Source organism: Tupaia chinensis, unplaced genomic scaffold (genome assembly GCF_000334495.1).
Source record: "Tupaia chinensis unplaced genomic scaffold, TupChi_1.0 Scaffold000318_1, whole genome shotgun sequence".
Lineage (NCBI taxonomy): Eukaryota > Metazoa > Chordata > Mammalia > Scandentia > Tupaiidae > Tupaia > Tupaia belangeri.
Window position 1 is genome coordinate 3,037,378 of NW_006159811.1, and position 17,375 is coordinate 3,054,752.

General features: G+C 36.6%; 1 protein-coding gene across 2 annotated transcripts in view; it reads right to left on the reverse strand.

The window, feature by feature from the left end:
- Positions 1-17,375, reverse strand: part of CFAP299 (cilia and flagella associated protein 299) — a 511,846-nt gene that overhangs the window by 380,725 nt on the left and 113,746 nt on the right. The window lies entirely within an intron of this gene.

The window sequence follows — 17,375 nt, forward strand, 5'->3', positions numbered from 1 at the left end:
CCATATATTATTCCATATCTCCATGAACTGAAGAACCAGCCTTGCAACTAGACCACTGACAATAATTCATACCTATTTATGTTTTATTTTCTCTGCTTCTCTCTCCCCCTCATTTTTTAAGACAAAGTCTGTGTGTCAGTCCCCTGCCTTAGCCTACCATCTGGGACTACAGGAGTGTGCTGCTATACCCAGTTCTTTTTTTAGAGAGGTCTGATGATGTTGTCCACTCTAATATTGAGCCTGGCTTCTCCTGCCTCAGCCTCCCTAAATCACTGGGATTACTGGCCCACATAAATTAAACCAGAAATGAAATTCAGGCTTCCCATGCAGTCCCAGCCTGCAGAACAGAGTCAGCAATGCACACTGCTGCATTTGGGCCTCTGTGTTGTCTTACCCCATCACTCTTAGGATGTTTCTCAGATAACTGAGAGTTGAAGTTTACAAGACTGGGATGAAAAACAGCTCTCTGAGATTAAGAGTTCAGAAAAGCTTTTGAAATATAATAAAGGAAAGGTAGAAGAACAAAGACAAATTTTGTCTCCCTCACAATTCAGTCAGCGAATACCTTATAGTGAACTAATTGAAATAATGGAGAAATTAGGCTCATTTCCCAAATTCTGTTTTCCTACAAAATCATGACTAGAAATTAAAACAAGGGTGGTAGCATAAACTTTATTCAAAGCATTCCTTAGAGATAGTAAACCACACGCTTTTAGTCTGAACTCAATGAGACTTCCTCTCAACCAACTCATTATCTGTTTTATTATGCTATTACCTTTGCATGTACACAACTCCCATGGATTTTAAAAACTATATACAAGAAATGAGAATTCCCACATCCAAGAATCTCCTTAAATAGATATCTGTTTCAAATAGTCTCACCTAGATTTACTGTGAACTAAATTTCTTAAAATGAAAACTGAGTTAAAATATACCTATCAACCATAACTTAGTCAATTAGGAATGAGAGTGTTTTACATTTAAAGTTAGAAGAGATTAAAATGTAACTTGAATGTGTTACATCTATCGTTTCCCACACTGATGGAAAGAGGGGGGAAAAAGCAGCAAACACATTGGTCTTCAAGAAGTTTATGGAAGATAGAATTAAAGAGTTGATTATAGTTCAAGAAATTTTGAAACTCATGCATAGTTTCCATGAATTATTTTAATACCCACTCATATGTTTCTTTTTCATTCTTCTTTTTGCTCTGTTCCTCTTAGGCCTTGATAACATGTTACCCATGTAACCCTTGACATTGCTAAAAAAAAAAAAAAGAAAATAAAAAAAGAAAAGCCACATAACGACTCACATCTGCAATACCTTCTTAAATCTGCCATTTTCTACGAATGATACAAAGTCTTAGGAACTAAGGTCATAATACACTAAAACAGCTTAATGTTTATCTTTTCAACAATGTATATGTTTTAAAACCAAAGTTTCATTTTATATTCCCAAATATGTGCTTGCCAGAAAGACAGAGACAGACAGAAAGCAAGAAATCATTCCCCAGGGGAAATGGCCATGCCACAATCCCTTCTCTTCCATTGTCCTCTCAGGATCATGGGCACGCACGCACACACGCAAAGAGTGGGTTTAAGCCATTGTGTCTGGGACTTGAACCACGGTTGACTACACGGGAGTCCAGCAATATAGCCATTACACCAACTGCTGGTCCCCCCAAACACATTTTTTTAAAAATTCTGTTTGGGCCAGCAGATGGTATAGTGGATGAGGTGCTGAACTTCTACATGGTTAGTTGTGGTTCAAGTCCCAGATTCACAGCTCAAAATTCATGCCGGGCACATGTGCAGGAATACCGAAAATCCTGAGAAGAGAATGGAGGAGAAGGGATTACAACGTGGCCTCTCTTCTGGAGGGTGATTTCTCACTTTGTTTCTCTCTGTGTCTCTGGTGAGTGCACAAACCCTATAGGAAAAATTTCTCTCTCAAAAAAAAAAAAAAAAAGTAATTTAATTATGCCAAAGAATAAATCTTTTATAGCAGTGGAAATTTAAGCAAAATTAAAATAAAAACTAAAAATGAGTTAATTTTTTAATAAAAATTAAAAGTAGGAATAAAAAAGGTGAAGTATAAAATTGAAATAAAAATGCAGGGCAGGAAAACCTCTTCACCACAGAGACAGCTATCTATGTTGGATGCTTTTAAGGTTTTCCCTAGATGCACATTCCAGGGAGAACCAGCTTTTCATGGAATTAGACATAGATAATTCATATCTACGTCTCCCAATCCTCCCAAACTTAATCATTAACCTAGTACAAACTTCTGATATTCTAAGGCATCATTTTATATTCTTTCCAGGCCTACCTATTTATCTGCTCTTCACACTACATGTAGATAATTTTTTCTATAAATGCAAAACTGATAACATCCAGAGCTTAAAACAAGTTCCTATTATTCTTGCCATAGAAAACACGCTCTCACTCTACAAAGGCATGCCTACACTGCTTTACTTCCTGGCGTGCTCTTCTTGTGTACTCTGGTAACTCTCTGTCATGCTTGCCAAGTTCTTACTACCACCAAGCTGGTATCAATTCATCTGTTTCAGAACATCGGTCACTTCCTCAGAAAAGCTGTCCATAACTTCTGAAATCAAGTCAACCTCCCCCCATAATAAGCATGATACACCATCTGTTGAAAATATTACACACAGTTTGAATTATACAACTGCTTGCATGATTAATTAATGTCTTTCTTCACCACCATTCTGTAAAATTCACAAAGTCATGAATTCTGTTTCTTTGCTCACCAATTAATTCCTAGTTCCTAGCACTGTGTATGGTACTGAAAAGGTACTCAGTAAATTATTTGTTGAGTGAATGATTCTTATGCGTAAAAGAAAATGTCATCCCATCAACTAATTAAAGCCCGAACTTTAATGCTTTAGCATCCTTTCAACTCAATCTAACAATTATCTATTTTTTCATTTACTTTGTGACATGCACAAAGGTGAATAAGATAGCTTCTGCGTCCAAGAATCTAGTATCCTTAAAGTGGTAGAATAAATAAAATTTAAAAGTCACAGTAAAAAATAAAAAAACTAACTACTTAATATATGTCAGTCACTTGGGACCAGCAGTTGGTGAAGTGGCTATGTCGCTAGACTCCCAAGTAGTCGATTGTGGTTCAAGTCCCAGACCAGGTGGCTTAAACTCACACCATGTACATGTGTGTGTGTGCCTAAGATCCTGAGAGGAGACTGGAGAAAAAGGGACTGTGGCATGGCCATCCCCCTCCCGGGACAGGGTGGAGGGGCAGTGGTGGGTAATTTCTCACTTTCTGTCTGTCTGTCTCTGTCTTTCTGGTGACCGCATGCACCCTATAGCAAAAACCTCTCCAAAAAAAATAAGATACACACACACACACACACACACACACACACATGTCAGTCACTATTCTAAGAGAGAGATATATTTGAACTTTACAATAACTCTAAGAGGAAGGTACTACCATTAACTTATACAAGATCACATAGGTGATAAATGGAGAAATCAGGATACTAATCCCAAGTAGTCTGTATACAGAGTCTCTTAGCATCAAAACAATACTGTCTGTTGTGAAGATAGTAAGAACCTAATAAAGTCATGGGAGAAGTCCTAGGAAAACCCAAGGGATAGGAAACTTGCCAAAACACAATAATATCTGATTGGGTTTGAATGATGAACAAGAGTTGTTCATCAAGAGAAAATGTGGAAGGAGGAAGATAACCCAGGAAAACAGAATATAGAAGACAAATCAGTGTCTTGAGTGTGTATTTATATTTATGGACCGACCAGCAGATCAGAGGGAGTGCTAGAAATTAGATAAAATTAACTTGAGGCCAGATATGGAGGACTTTGAGCCCTAAATGGCTTTAACTTTTATTTTAGAGATTGAGCACTAAAAGATTTCAATCAGGTATTAATAGTATTACAGTGATGTTTGACAGCTTCCGTTTTAGACAGAATCTTGCTTTTCAGTTTCTCCATGTTATTTCCACCACTGCCTTCAAATTCGCTCTCAACCTTTATGAGTTCTCAGGAAGACCTTTTCTAACCACTTCTTGACAAGTCAGATTACCCATTTTATTTTCTTAAATGGTTTACTTATTTCATTTGGAATTTTATTCTAACACCTACTACAGCTTTTAACTATGTTTTATGGATGAGCCAAGGTCGTGAGCTTAGAAAGTTTGGTTGCACAAAAAACTGGGAATCATCAGTGGTATAATCCATAGGAATAAATGAGACAGACCAAGAAAAAACATGACAAATGAAGGACAAAGAAGCAGAGGTGAGGTAACCAAAGAATACTGTGGCACCATCACAGTAAGGTTAAACAGAAGTGGGCCCCTGGGAAATAGTCCAGAAAGGATCCTGGGAGGAAGAAGGAAGATCAGGAGGAAAATTCAACATGGCAGGCAGAAGCTAAGATTACACTGAGGTGCTATTCTCCAGTGACAGATGCTATACAGAGATGGGGTAAAACAGATTAAAACCAGCAGTTGATTTGACCTCCTCCAGAAGAACTCCCATAAAATGCTGGGAGGAAATAAGACAGCTATTTAAGACTTGAATAGAAACAGTAAACACAGACTACATTTTAAAGATATTCTGTGGTTAAATAAATAACCATAGACTGTCTTGGAGTAATCAGAGAATAAGTTCTTTCCAGACACTAAAGGAGAACAGACTCAGTTTATCCGTTCCATCTAATTACTCAAGTTTTCTGAGATAACTCAATTTAATGTACTTTCAAACTCTTACAGAAAGATACCCCCCCTTTACCACTGATACCCTCCCCCTTTATCACTTTAGAAGTGCCTATCCAGGGACCAGCAGATGGCTTAATGGTTATGTTGCTGGACTCCCACATAATGCACAGGGGTTCAAACCCCAAACTCAGTGACTTAACATGCCAGGCAGATCTCAAGAGGAGAATGGGGGAGAAGGGCCCTTTACCGCTGATACCCTCCCCCTTTATCTCTCATACTCCCTTGAGGAAGTTAGAAGTGCCTATCCAGGGACCAGCAGATGGCTTAATGGTTATGTTGCTGGACTCCCACATAATGCACAGGGGTTCAAACCCCAAACTCAGTGACTTAACATGCCAGGCAGATCTCAAGAGGAGAATGGGGGAGAAGGGACTGCAGCATGCCACCCCCAAGGGGGTCATTTCTTGCTTTCTGTCTCTGTCTCTCTGGAGAGCACATGTGCCTTTAAAAAAAAAAAAGTAACCGCCATACAATATTTTTCTCCATTGTTTACTTTAGCACTTAAATTTATGTTTCCCATTAAAGTTCATCGACGGTGTACCGAATTAAATTCTTAAGAAATGAGCATTTAGTCAGCATCTCTATTTACCTTTTTATATATTGTAAAGATAAAGGAACCATCTGGAAACAGAAAATTTGTAAACTTAACTTGTTGGGTAAGTTGATAGCACAGAAGCTGATTTATCAGCTTTAAACTTGACTTGCTATTTAATGGCATTCATGTACACTATTTGACGGGCAAGATGGCTATACTACGGCTTCAGTTTTCAACATGAGATTCAATCATTGTGGTTGGTGATTTTTATTTCATGTCATCAAAGAACAAAAGAACACTTTACTTACCTCTTATTTAGCAAATCACCTACTAAACTGAACCTTAAAACAAGTTTCAAATGTTCATAAAATTAGATTCTTGAATATAACTGTGGCTTTCCCAAGACTACAAAAACTTTACTCATTCATCCAGGACTAAGCATTTCATAATATAAAAATGGCTGGAGAGGAACTATATCACAACACTTTATAAAAGCAGTCACCTGGGAACCAGCAGTTAGCATAATGGCTATGTCGCTGGACTCCCAAGTAGTCGACTGCGGTTCGCATCCCGGACCCGGTGGCTTAAAACTCACGCCGGGCACGTGTGCATGTGTGCCCAAGATCCCAAGAGGAGAATGGAGGAGAAAGGATTGCGTCGTGACCATCCCCTCTGGGGGGTGATTTCTGGCGAGCGCACCCGCCCTATAGCAAAAACCTCTCAAAAAAAAAAAAAAAAGAAAAAAGCAGTCACCTTTGACTATGAGCCAAAGAATAGAAGGATTTCAAATTATTTAGTAACTATGTGGTAAAATATTGAATAGAACCACGCTGTTTAATTAAAACCCTAGCAAGATGGGGTATGGTGATTAAGGAGCTGGACTCTCACGTGGCCTACCACAGTGTGTCCCAGACCTGTCAGCTTGCTTTCTCACTTTCCCTTTTTCTCTCTCTGGTGAGCATACATGCCCTATAACAAATTTAAAAAAATAAATAAAAACAAATAAATAATTCTTAAAAAAAAAACCTAGCAAGATATGAGAATTAACCGTGAAGAATAAAAAAGAAGTCCTAAAGTAGATACTAAATTTTGTATGCTTTGTTTTATTATGCTATATCTAAGAAAAAAATAAAGGCAATTAGTATTGCATCCAAAATAGTATTTGTACACTGTAGGATATTTTTTCTGTTTACAAATGTTGACAAGTTCAAACTTCAAAAAACTCTTAAAATCATCCAAAGTTACAAGTTTTCATTTTAATTTTTCTAAATTTATTATAATCTCTCTATATAAATTATATATTAGTACATTAACAAATACACATTTATATATAATAAATATTTTCATATATTATAGAAAATGTTTATTATTTTTTTGAGAGGTTTTTGCTGTGGGGCGCCTGCACTCACCAGACAGACAGAGACAGAAAGCGAGAAATCACCCCACAGGGGGATGGCCACACTGCAATCCCTTCTCCTCCATTCTCCTTTCGGGATCTTAGGCACACAGGCACACATACACAGTGTGAGTTTTAAAGCGCCAGGTCCGGGACGTGAACCACGGTCGACTACATGGGAGTCCAGCGACATAACCTTTACACTAACTACTGGTCCCAAAAATGTATTATTTTAATTACAGAAGTAAACACCTATTGAGAAATTGTAAGTTCACCATTAAGTACAAGGCACCAATTCCATTTTTTGTACCATTATTCCTAATCATTTAACATCACTTAAAATTCAACAAGCTATAATCCATGTTACAAATACAAATGACCAAGAGCTAAAGTTATGAGGACTCGAGTTATACAAATAATCAGAAATGTTCATCATTACTGCATTGATCTGTGTTTGCTTAGGTCACATTTTTTTAAAACAATAATTTATATTTAATTTTTATTTATTCATTCATTTATTTTAATTTGACCAGAGAGAGAAACACAGAGAAAGAGAGAAAGCAAGTCACCAGGTCTAAGACTCGAACCATGGTGGACCACATGGGAGTGTCCAACGCCTTAACCACCACGTCACCTGCTGGTCCCAGGTCACATATTTTTAAAGCTTCACTGGAGTTATCAAAACTCCTAGCTTTAATAAAACAATCACAGTAATCTTAGGCTTAGATAACTGTCATTTAGCTGTTACTTCTCAATTTACTTGAGTAAATAAGATCACCTTCCTTTTGGTTATTCCAGTAATCTTGAGCCCTTTGAGAATCCAGGAAATCTAAAGTGCCACATCCAGCACGTAGGCGGCTGATGGAAGGAAAAAAGGTTTATTTAAAAAAGGACTAAAATCACTTCCTGTGGTTAATGTTTTAGAACCCAGTCCAGAACAGTCTGTACCAATATTGTGGGTTTGTTGGTATCTTATTTATGAGCATCGGAAACAGACTTGCGCTGGTGCCATGCTTTGAGTAGGATGCACGTGTGAAACAGATGGAACTTGTATTTCTATCAGAAGCAATTAAAGACACTGAATATACTGCCAAATACCACAAATATTAAACCATTTTAGAATAAATTTACTATTGCTTTGACAGCAGTTTCAACAAAATAACAAGTTATTCCAAAGAATAAGATTGAGTGTATTGAACTAAGAGAATTATTGCAATTTAAAATAGGGTAGTTTGGTATAGCTTAATTTTATTAATACAGTACAAGTCTGCATAGATTTAGAGTTATGGATTTTATTTTAATAAAATACATAAGGCTCTCGCATGTGAAAAATTAGGAAACAGCTTTTAAACAAGCTCTCCCAAGGAGAAATTATTATGTCAGAAGATAAATGAGCCAAATACTAAACATTGAAGTGGCTTTCCTTGCAGTGGAAGAGGCCACCCAAAGGAGACTCCCCATTAGGATACCACTCTCTCATGAGTTTCAACCACCTTCTGGGATTCCTTTTTTAAAAGATGTCAAATGTTTCAGAGAGAACAGTCAGGATAGCCAGAACAATGGGATAATAAACTAGAAGGTACTGGTGATGCTGGCCAGGGCAATTTTAGTTGAGATGGGAGTTCAGCATAGACACCAGTGGGCTGAGAACTATTGATAAATGGAAGGTGACCTAAGAGAATCCCCCCCCCCAAAATTAAAAATTGAACTTATTTCTAAACAAAAATACATGTCTGTCATTCAAAAAACAGAAGTCAATAAAATAAGCAGGTTTTAAATTTCTACCTATGAATGACTGTTTCATATAAATAAAACATGATATACAAGGGGTCTTCAAAAAGTCCATGATAACAAGGAAAATGCATATTATGAAAGAGCTATACATGGATTTCACTTTTTTCTTTTACATAATAAACTTGCATTTTAATTCTATGTTTCCATGAATTTTTGTGAGGCCTCCTTATATAAAATGGCAAAGTTTAGTGAAAGGACATGAGATACATCGTGTCACCATACTCTAGGGGTGGGTGTTTTAATCAGGGAAATACTGTTTTAGTCTTTTTATATACTTGCCAGAGAAAGAGACAAAGAGAGGGAGAAAGCACTCACAAGTGAGGTGTGGTCAGACCACAATCCCTGCTCATTCATTTCTTCATCATATTAGGATCTGAAGCATGCATGCACATGTATTTGGCATGTTTTTTTTAAGTCCCCAGGGTGGGGATTCAAACTATGCAGTCAGCCATGTAGGATCCAGTTTCCTTAACCACTAGGCCACTAGATTGGTCTTGGGAGAGCTTGTTTAAAAGCTGGAACTAAAATGGCAAAAGTAGTTCATATACCTATCCCCATACATGGCCACCCATTTTAGTAGAAATTAAACCTGAGTTAAATTTCCCTCTTTTAGTATCAGAGATTTTCCACGTAGATGAATTTGAACATAAAAATTTGAGTTCATATTGTTAATAAGAGACATATAAACCAAAATACAAAAGTGTAAAAGATAAAGGAATAGAAAATGTATATAAGGGGACCTGCAGGTGGTGTGATGGTTAAGGCACTGGACACTTCCATATGGTCAACTATGGTTTGAGTTCCAGACCTGGTGGCTTGTGCGCGCGCGCACGTTCTCTCTCTCTCTCTCTCTCTCTAAATGACCAAGAGCTAAAGTTATGAGGACTCGAGTTATACAAATAATCAGAAATGTTCATCATTACTGCATTGATCTGTGTTTGCTTAGGTCACATTTTTTTAAAACAATAATTTATATTTAATTTTTATTTATTCATTCATTTATTTTAATTTGACCAGAGAGAGAAACACAGAGAAAGAGAGAAAGCAAGTCACCAGGTCTAAGACTCGAACCATGGTGGACCACATGGGAGTGTCCAACGCCTTAACCACCACGTCACCTGCTGGTCCCAGGTCACATATTTTTAAAGCTTCACTGGAGTTATCAAAACTCCTAGCTTTAATAAAACAATCACAGTAATCTTAGGCTTAGATAACTGTCATTTAGCTGTTACTTCTCAATTTACTTGAGTAAATAAGATCACCTTCCTTTTGGTTATTCCAGTAATCTTGAGCCCTTTGAGAATCCAGGAAATCTAAAGTGCCACATCCAGCACGTAGGCGGCTGATGGAAGGAAAAAAGGTTTATTTAAAAAAGGACTAAAATCACTTCCTGTGGTTAATGTTTTAGAACCCAGTCCAGAACAGTCTGTACCAATATTGTGGGTTTGTTGGTATCTTATTTATGAGCATCGGAAACAGACTTGCGCTGGTGCCATGCTTTGAGTAGGATGCACGTGTGAAACAGATGGAACTTGTATTTCTATCAGAAGCAATTAAAGACACTGAATATACTGCCAAATACCACAAATATTAAACCATTTTAGAATAAATTTACTATTGCTTTGACAGCAGTTTCAACAAAATAACAAGTTATTCCAAAGAATAAGATTGAGTGTATTGAACTAAGAGAATTATTGCAATTTAAAATAGGGTAGTTTGGTATAGCTTAATTTTATTAATACAGTACAAGTCTGCATAGATTTAGAGTTATGGATTTTATTTTAATAAAATACATAAGGCTCTCGCATGTGAAAAATTAGGAAACAGCTTTTAAACAAGCTCTCCCAAGGAGAAATTATTATGTCAGAAGATAAATTAAACATTGAAGTGGCTTTCCTTGCAGTGGAAGAGGCCACCCAAAGGAGACTCCCCATTAGGATACCACTCTCTCATGAGTTTCAACCACCTTCTGGGATTCCTTTTTTAAAAGATGTCAAATGTTTCAGAGAGAACAGTCAGGATAGCCAGAACAATGGGATAATAAACTAGAAGGTACTGGTGATGCTGGCCAGGGCAATTTTAGTTGAGATGGGAGTTCAGCATAGACACCAGTGGGCTGAGAACTATTGATAAATGGAAGGTGACCTAAGAGAATCCCCCCCCCCAAAATTAAAAATTGAACTTATTTCTAAACAAAAATACATGTCTGTCATTCAAAAAACAGAAGTCAATAAAATAAGCAGGTTTTAAATTTCTACCTATGAATGACTGTTTCATATAAATAAAACATGATATACAAGGGGTCTTCAAAAAGTCCATGATAACAAGGAAAATGCATATTATGAAAGAGCTATACATGGATTTCACTTTTTTCTTTTACATAATAAACTTGCATTTTAATTCTATGTTTCCATGAATTTTTGTGAGGCCTCCTTATATAAAATGGCAAAGTTTAGTGAAAGGACATGAGATACATCGTGTCACCATACTCTAGGGGTGGGTGTTTTAATCAGGGAAATACTGTTTTAGTCTTTTTATATACTTGCCAGAGAAAGAGACAAAGAGAGGGAGAAAGCACTCACAAGTGAGGTGTGGTCAGACCACAATCCCTGCTCATTCATTTCTTCATCATATTAGGATCTGAAGCATGCATGCACATGTATTTGGCATGTTTTTTTTAAGTCCCCAGGGTGGGGATTCAAACTATGCAGTCAGCCATGTAGGATCCAGTTTCCTTAACCACTAGGCCACTAGATTGGTCTTGGGAGAGCTTGTTTAAAAGCTGGAACTAAAATGGCAAAAGTAGTTCATATACCTATCCCCATACATGGCCACCCATTTTAGTAGAAATTAAACCTGAGTTAAATTTCCCTCTTTTAGTATCAGAGATTTTCCACGTAGATGAATTTGAACATAAAAATTTGAGTTCATATTGTTAATAAGAGACATATAAACCAAAATACAAAAGTGTAAAAGATAAAGGAATAGAAAATGTATATAAGGGGACCTGCAGGTGGTGTGATGGTTAAGGCACTGGACACTTCCATATGGTCAACTATGGTTTGAGTTCCAGACCTGGGGGCTTGTGCGCGCGCGCACGTTCTCTCTCTCTCTCTCTCTCTCTTGTCACAATAAATGAATAAATCAAATTAAATAATTCTTAAAAAAAGGGTATATGAAACAAATGCTAGTAGTATATATAATAATGTAGAAATGTTAGTCAGGAAGAATAGATTCAATGTTAAATTATTACATGGTAAAAGTAATAGCTATCAACATTATAAAAAATTAACTCAATCTGAAGCATATTATTATTATATCAGAAGAAAATAATGTGCCTAAATATAAGTAAAAACAAAAATCCTAACACCTGTATAGAATGCATCTGTTTTAAAAACTGTGTCATTAAAAATTGTGTTATAGAAAAATATTCAGTGATTCTGAACATTGTCCTTAAGGTACGTACTGTTGGGTTATAAAATACAGGGACCAGCAGGTGGCATGGTAGTTGAGGCACTGAACACTCCCACATGGCCAACCACAGGTCAAGTCCTGGACCTGATGGCTCTCTCTCTCTCTCTCCCTCTTCCTCTCCCTCCCTCCCTCCTTTTACCCCCTTCTCTCCCTCCCTCCTTTTACCCCCTTCTCTCCCTCCCTCTGTGTGTCTTGCTCTGGTCAAATTTTTTTAAAAAATGAATAAATAAAATTAAATAATTCTTTAATTTTTTTCATTTAACCTTATTCATTTATTTATTCATTTGTTTATTTCAATTTGACCAGAGAGGGACAAAGAGAGAGAGAGAAAGAGACAAAGTGAGAAAGCAAGCTGCCAGGTCCAGGACTCAAACTGCAGTCTGCCATGTGGGAATCCAGCGCCTTTAACCACCAAGCCATCTGCTGGCCCAAATTAATTCTTCTAAAAAAATTCCTTATTTAAAAAATTGTATGTAAAATACAGATTCACATATATGAGGGAAAAAAATAAAGAGTAAGAAATACATCAAAATATCAAAAATGGTGTACAGAATTACAAGCAAATTTTTTTCAGGAAAACTTTTCTTTTGAAGAATTATTTTAACTTTATTTATTTTATATGATCAGCTAGTGACTGAGTGAGAGAATAAGAGTAAGAGAGTGAGAAAGAGAGAAAGTGAGAAAGCGAGAAAGTGAGCCACCAGGTCCGGGACTCAAAACACAATCAGCCATGTGGAAGTCCAGCACCCCCAACCACCACGCCACCAGCCAGCCTCTACAGGCAATATTTTTAAGACTGGTTTTTTGCTTCTATTTTATTTTCTGTAATGAACATGTAACATTTATTAAAATTACTTTTAGAATGGTGACCATTGGCTTTATCTCATTTGATAACCTATTTTTTAACCTTAAAATTACTGTGTTTCTGTTTTATTTCAAATGTTTCATCTACCAATGTCAGGTAAAGAAATCTATATCAAGAGATGACAAAGTCACTTATGAATAAAAAATGCCATTACCATTTTAAGAAACTTAAATTCGTTTAAGAAACGAATGAGAATTTTATATGAACAATAAAATTATTAAAGTATAAAAAACATTTTAAATGTTATAAATAGGTAAAAATGTTAAAAAATCATGTTAAACATTTCACAGAATTGGCTGCTAAATGTGTCTATAATATTTCTTTATATGACTTCCTAAAATGTTATATTAAATATATAAGCAAAATATTTTCTGCTAAGATTTTTTTTTGGGGGGGAGGGAGGGTCTGGAAAAGTAAGCTATATAAGTACATTTTCAGGAAGGAAATTAGTTTCAGCCAAATTAAATAGTTTTTCCTTCTCCTTCCTCTTGGTGCCTTCATTATAAAACAATACCAAATTTTAACATTGTAGAGGAATACCAAATCCATTAGATTCAGCCCATCTATGTATCGTATAACTAAATGGAATAAAATTTATTATCTATTATTCTTTTTTTATGCAAGAGGTAAAATACAGACACATCTCTCTTACAGACTATAATGGGGAAAGCAGGGTACTGGGGTGGGGGGGGACAAATACACTGGAATTAAGACTTCTTTCCCATAGACTATTGCTTTGACTTTTTGGAGTCTCTACCACGTAACTATTTCCATCTATTCCATTAATAATATGTATGGACTACTTTTTAGTCACTAGATATTATGAATGGGATGAGAGCAATAAGTGAAAAAATGAATTGTAAATTGGAGGGATGAGGGGAAGGGTGAAAGCAGTGAAGGAAATAAAAATACTTAAAAGTCAAGGAGCTTCTGCTCTAGTGGCTTATTAGCTGGAGTGGTCAAGGAGGACTGCCCAACGTAATTGACCTATGAGCTGAGATCTGAAGGATGAGGAGCCACATGTACAGAACATAAAGCGGAACAATCCAATACAATCCAAGCAATCCAATGCAAGAGTAGGTAAAATGGGAAAGCGCTTGGCTTATGAGAAACTGAACTGAAGCTAGCATGACCAGGGGGAGCGCAGGGGCTGGGAGACACAGATGGAAAGATTGGCAACTATGAAGTCATGTAGGGACCCAGAGACTACAACAAGTTCAGATTTTACATATAAAGGGAAGGCAAGCAAAGAAGTCATATAAATAATACTCACATGCACCTATACACTTGTAAACTTTAAAACAAACAAACCAACAAACAACACTGCCTGTTATGTGATCTATTGTAGCAAAGCAGAACGTTGAAACAGGGTACTTTGATGGTGACTAGGTCTAGGATAGTGGAGTTGAGCATAACAGGAAGAGCTTGAGACGGATTTTGAAAATATTAATGGAAATGTAAGGCCTCACTGATACATTGGATATGAGGGATGTGGCAGGGGAATCTGGGGTCTCAAATAGGAACAAGTCAGCTGGGGGCATGTGGTTAAGGTGGCTGGATGCCACATTGTCGACTGCATAGTTCAAGTCTCACACCCAGCAGCTTGAAAAACTCACTGGGCACTTGTGTGTACATGTCAAAAATCCCAAGATGAGGATGTAGGAGAAGGGACTACAGTATGGTCATCCAACCTGAAAGGGGGGGAGGGGTAGAAGGAGGATGCTTTCTCACTTTCTCTCTCTGGTGAGCCCATGTGCCCTCTGACGAATTAAAATAAATGAATAAGAACCAGCTAATCAGAAAATGCTGATGCCAAATACTGAGATGGGAAGATATGGCATGAGGGTAGAACCCAAGCAATCTGTTCATCTTAAAAATGTGAAGCATCCAGATATGAGACATATATATCAGGCTCGTTTCAGAGAGAGGCTAGAGCTGGTTATAAATTTAAGAGATAGCAGCGTATGTGTAGTCTTAAAGGCATGGAAATACATGATGTGCGCAGTTAGAAGGTAATAAAATTATATCGGTCTTTGCGGTTGGGGAAAGACTGCATAAAACATGCCTTTTTGCTCTGATGCTTAGACATCTGGGGTCCTACTAACCCCAGGAGTGGGGGATTGGGAGGAGTTTGGGAAAGTAGTGGGGGGGGGCTAGGGCAGACTACCCTCCTAGAATTCCTTATTAAAAAAAAAAAATCCAAAAGAGTGCACCTTTCATATGCAAATCAACCAGCCCAAAGTCCATACCACTCCGCATCACTACTGTTATTGGGATTTTGCAGAGCTCTCACTCCAAGCCACTAAGCCCCTCTTCTTTCTAACTACCCTAGGGCTAGGTAGCCAGTTCTAAACTCATTTACTCTCCCTTGCTTAGCCTTTCCTGTGGAAACCACAATAAAGGCATTTGCACGGGTTTTCCCCTCTCTATCTCCTGACAGTGATGTGCTCCCAAGGGGCTGTGGATGCCTGTTCCCTCCTCTCCGGAGCTGTAACAAACTATCTCTTTAATGGCAAAGGTCTCCTGATCTGTTGGTCTCATCATCCCTGAATAATAATAAAATGTACATTTCAAAACAGAAATTCAAATGCATGGAAATGTGTTTTTAAAATTCTAGATTTTTTTTTTTTTAATTAGGTGTCATACTGTACCAAGCTGTATTTCTCTCTGGTGCACTTGTCTCTTGTTTCTCTACTTTCTCCTCCGTAAAAGTTGCTTTTGACTTCCTAATGGTCCCAGCTGTTTTCCCAGATCCCCTAAAGAACTAGTTTACCATGAGGAGACACCTCATATTAACATGCTTTACACAAGCATATCTACCATTAATTCTTCCTAACAATGAATTACCAAAAATATTAGTCTAGGAAACTTGGTGAGAATGAATAGGAAAGTAAAAGTTTCCTAAAGTTACTATTCAAATGATATGAGCTGTATAATCTTGTGTCTCCCTGAATACAATAATTTCTTAATCAGAGGGATAAAAGGCCCTATTACCCTTGTGTCCCACTTTTAAAAATAAATGTTAACTATTGTTTGTATATGTATGTATATATGTTGCTTTTAAATAACATTTTCTAGAAAAGTTATTGTTCAAAAGCTGAAAATAACTTATTATTAACTGCTTAAGTGCTTTTATAAAGTCAGATTCAGAATTTTAAGTTCAATTTATTACCTCTATTTTTATGAACTTTAAACTTACAATCTGGTGGTCAATCTTTATTAATTCTATTTTTAAGCCATGAAATGAAATTAACTGTAGAACTGTTTAAAAGTCATGCTTACTAAAATAATCATTACATAAAATATGTGGTCTTTCCTGAAAAGAAATTACAATTCTTATTACTGCAAAATCATTTTGATTCATAGCTGAATGACATCCATATGAGATGAAATTAAACATATTAAACATTTAATGTTAGAATATTACTCTTGACAAACACTGTAAAATGTTAAACTGTTTCTAGTAGAACAAGTTACACGAGCACTGTTGAAGCTAATAATATGTGGGGTCCGGGGCTGGTGCTACAGTAACACAACTGGGCCCAAATGGGATGGTCCTCAGTTCACACACTGAGCCCTCCTTGTGGATGTTGGATCAGGACATGTGCCCATAATGCAGGCTGAATGAGACTGAGGGTAGACCATGGAGGGAAGATAACTGGCAGTATCTGTCTGTCTTATGGAAAAAATAAAATTTTTTAAAAACCTCATAATTCAAGGCCAAGAGGTAATGGTTAAGGCATTGGAATCCCACATGACTGACTGGATTCGAGTCCCAGGCCGGGAGTCTTGCCTTCTCACTTTCTTTTTCTCTCTGGTGAGTGCATGTGCCCTATAACAAATTAAAAATTATTCATAATGAATTTTTTTAAACTTCATAATTCATCTGTCCTAAAACGAGGAGGTAAACAAGCTATATTAACAAAGAAAAATAGCCTCTTCAGAGAAGTACTATAGAAAATGAAATGAATATAATAAAAAGTTATGGATGAAATCAATTAGGTCTTTGAAAAGGTAATAACCCTTCCATACACATATTTAACTGAATCATTGGCTGGCTGTAATGGTTTATTCTACATAATCATCATTTAATGTTTTAGATTTCAAACTGTGGAATTAAAAAAAAAGTCTCTGAGTCGTGTAAGGAACTTTTCCAGTTATGCCCATTTTATTACTTAAATAAAGAGAAACACCATTCTTAGAGATCCCTTCACAATTCATTTATATACCAATAGGCAACAGTATTTATACAAACTTATTATACTAATACATTGCATTAGTATATTGTATAAATTATTAGTAACTTCTATTATCAAGCCTGTTTGTGTTTATGACATTTTAAAAGTTAGCAAGCTTAAGAATGTGGAGGTGTTATATGACATACTATTTCCATCAGGGCTATAGAAAACAGACAAGATATTGAACATTACTGTCTACCACATATTCTTACTCCTAATAGTTTTAGCATTTATTGATGCTCATGACTCACTCAGTTATTCAATAGCATTACAAAATGTGATTTGCTAATGTTGTCATTCC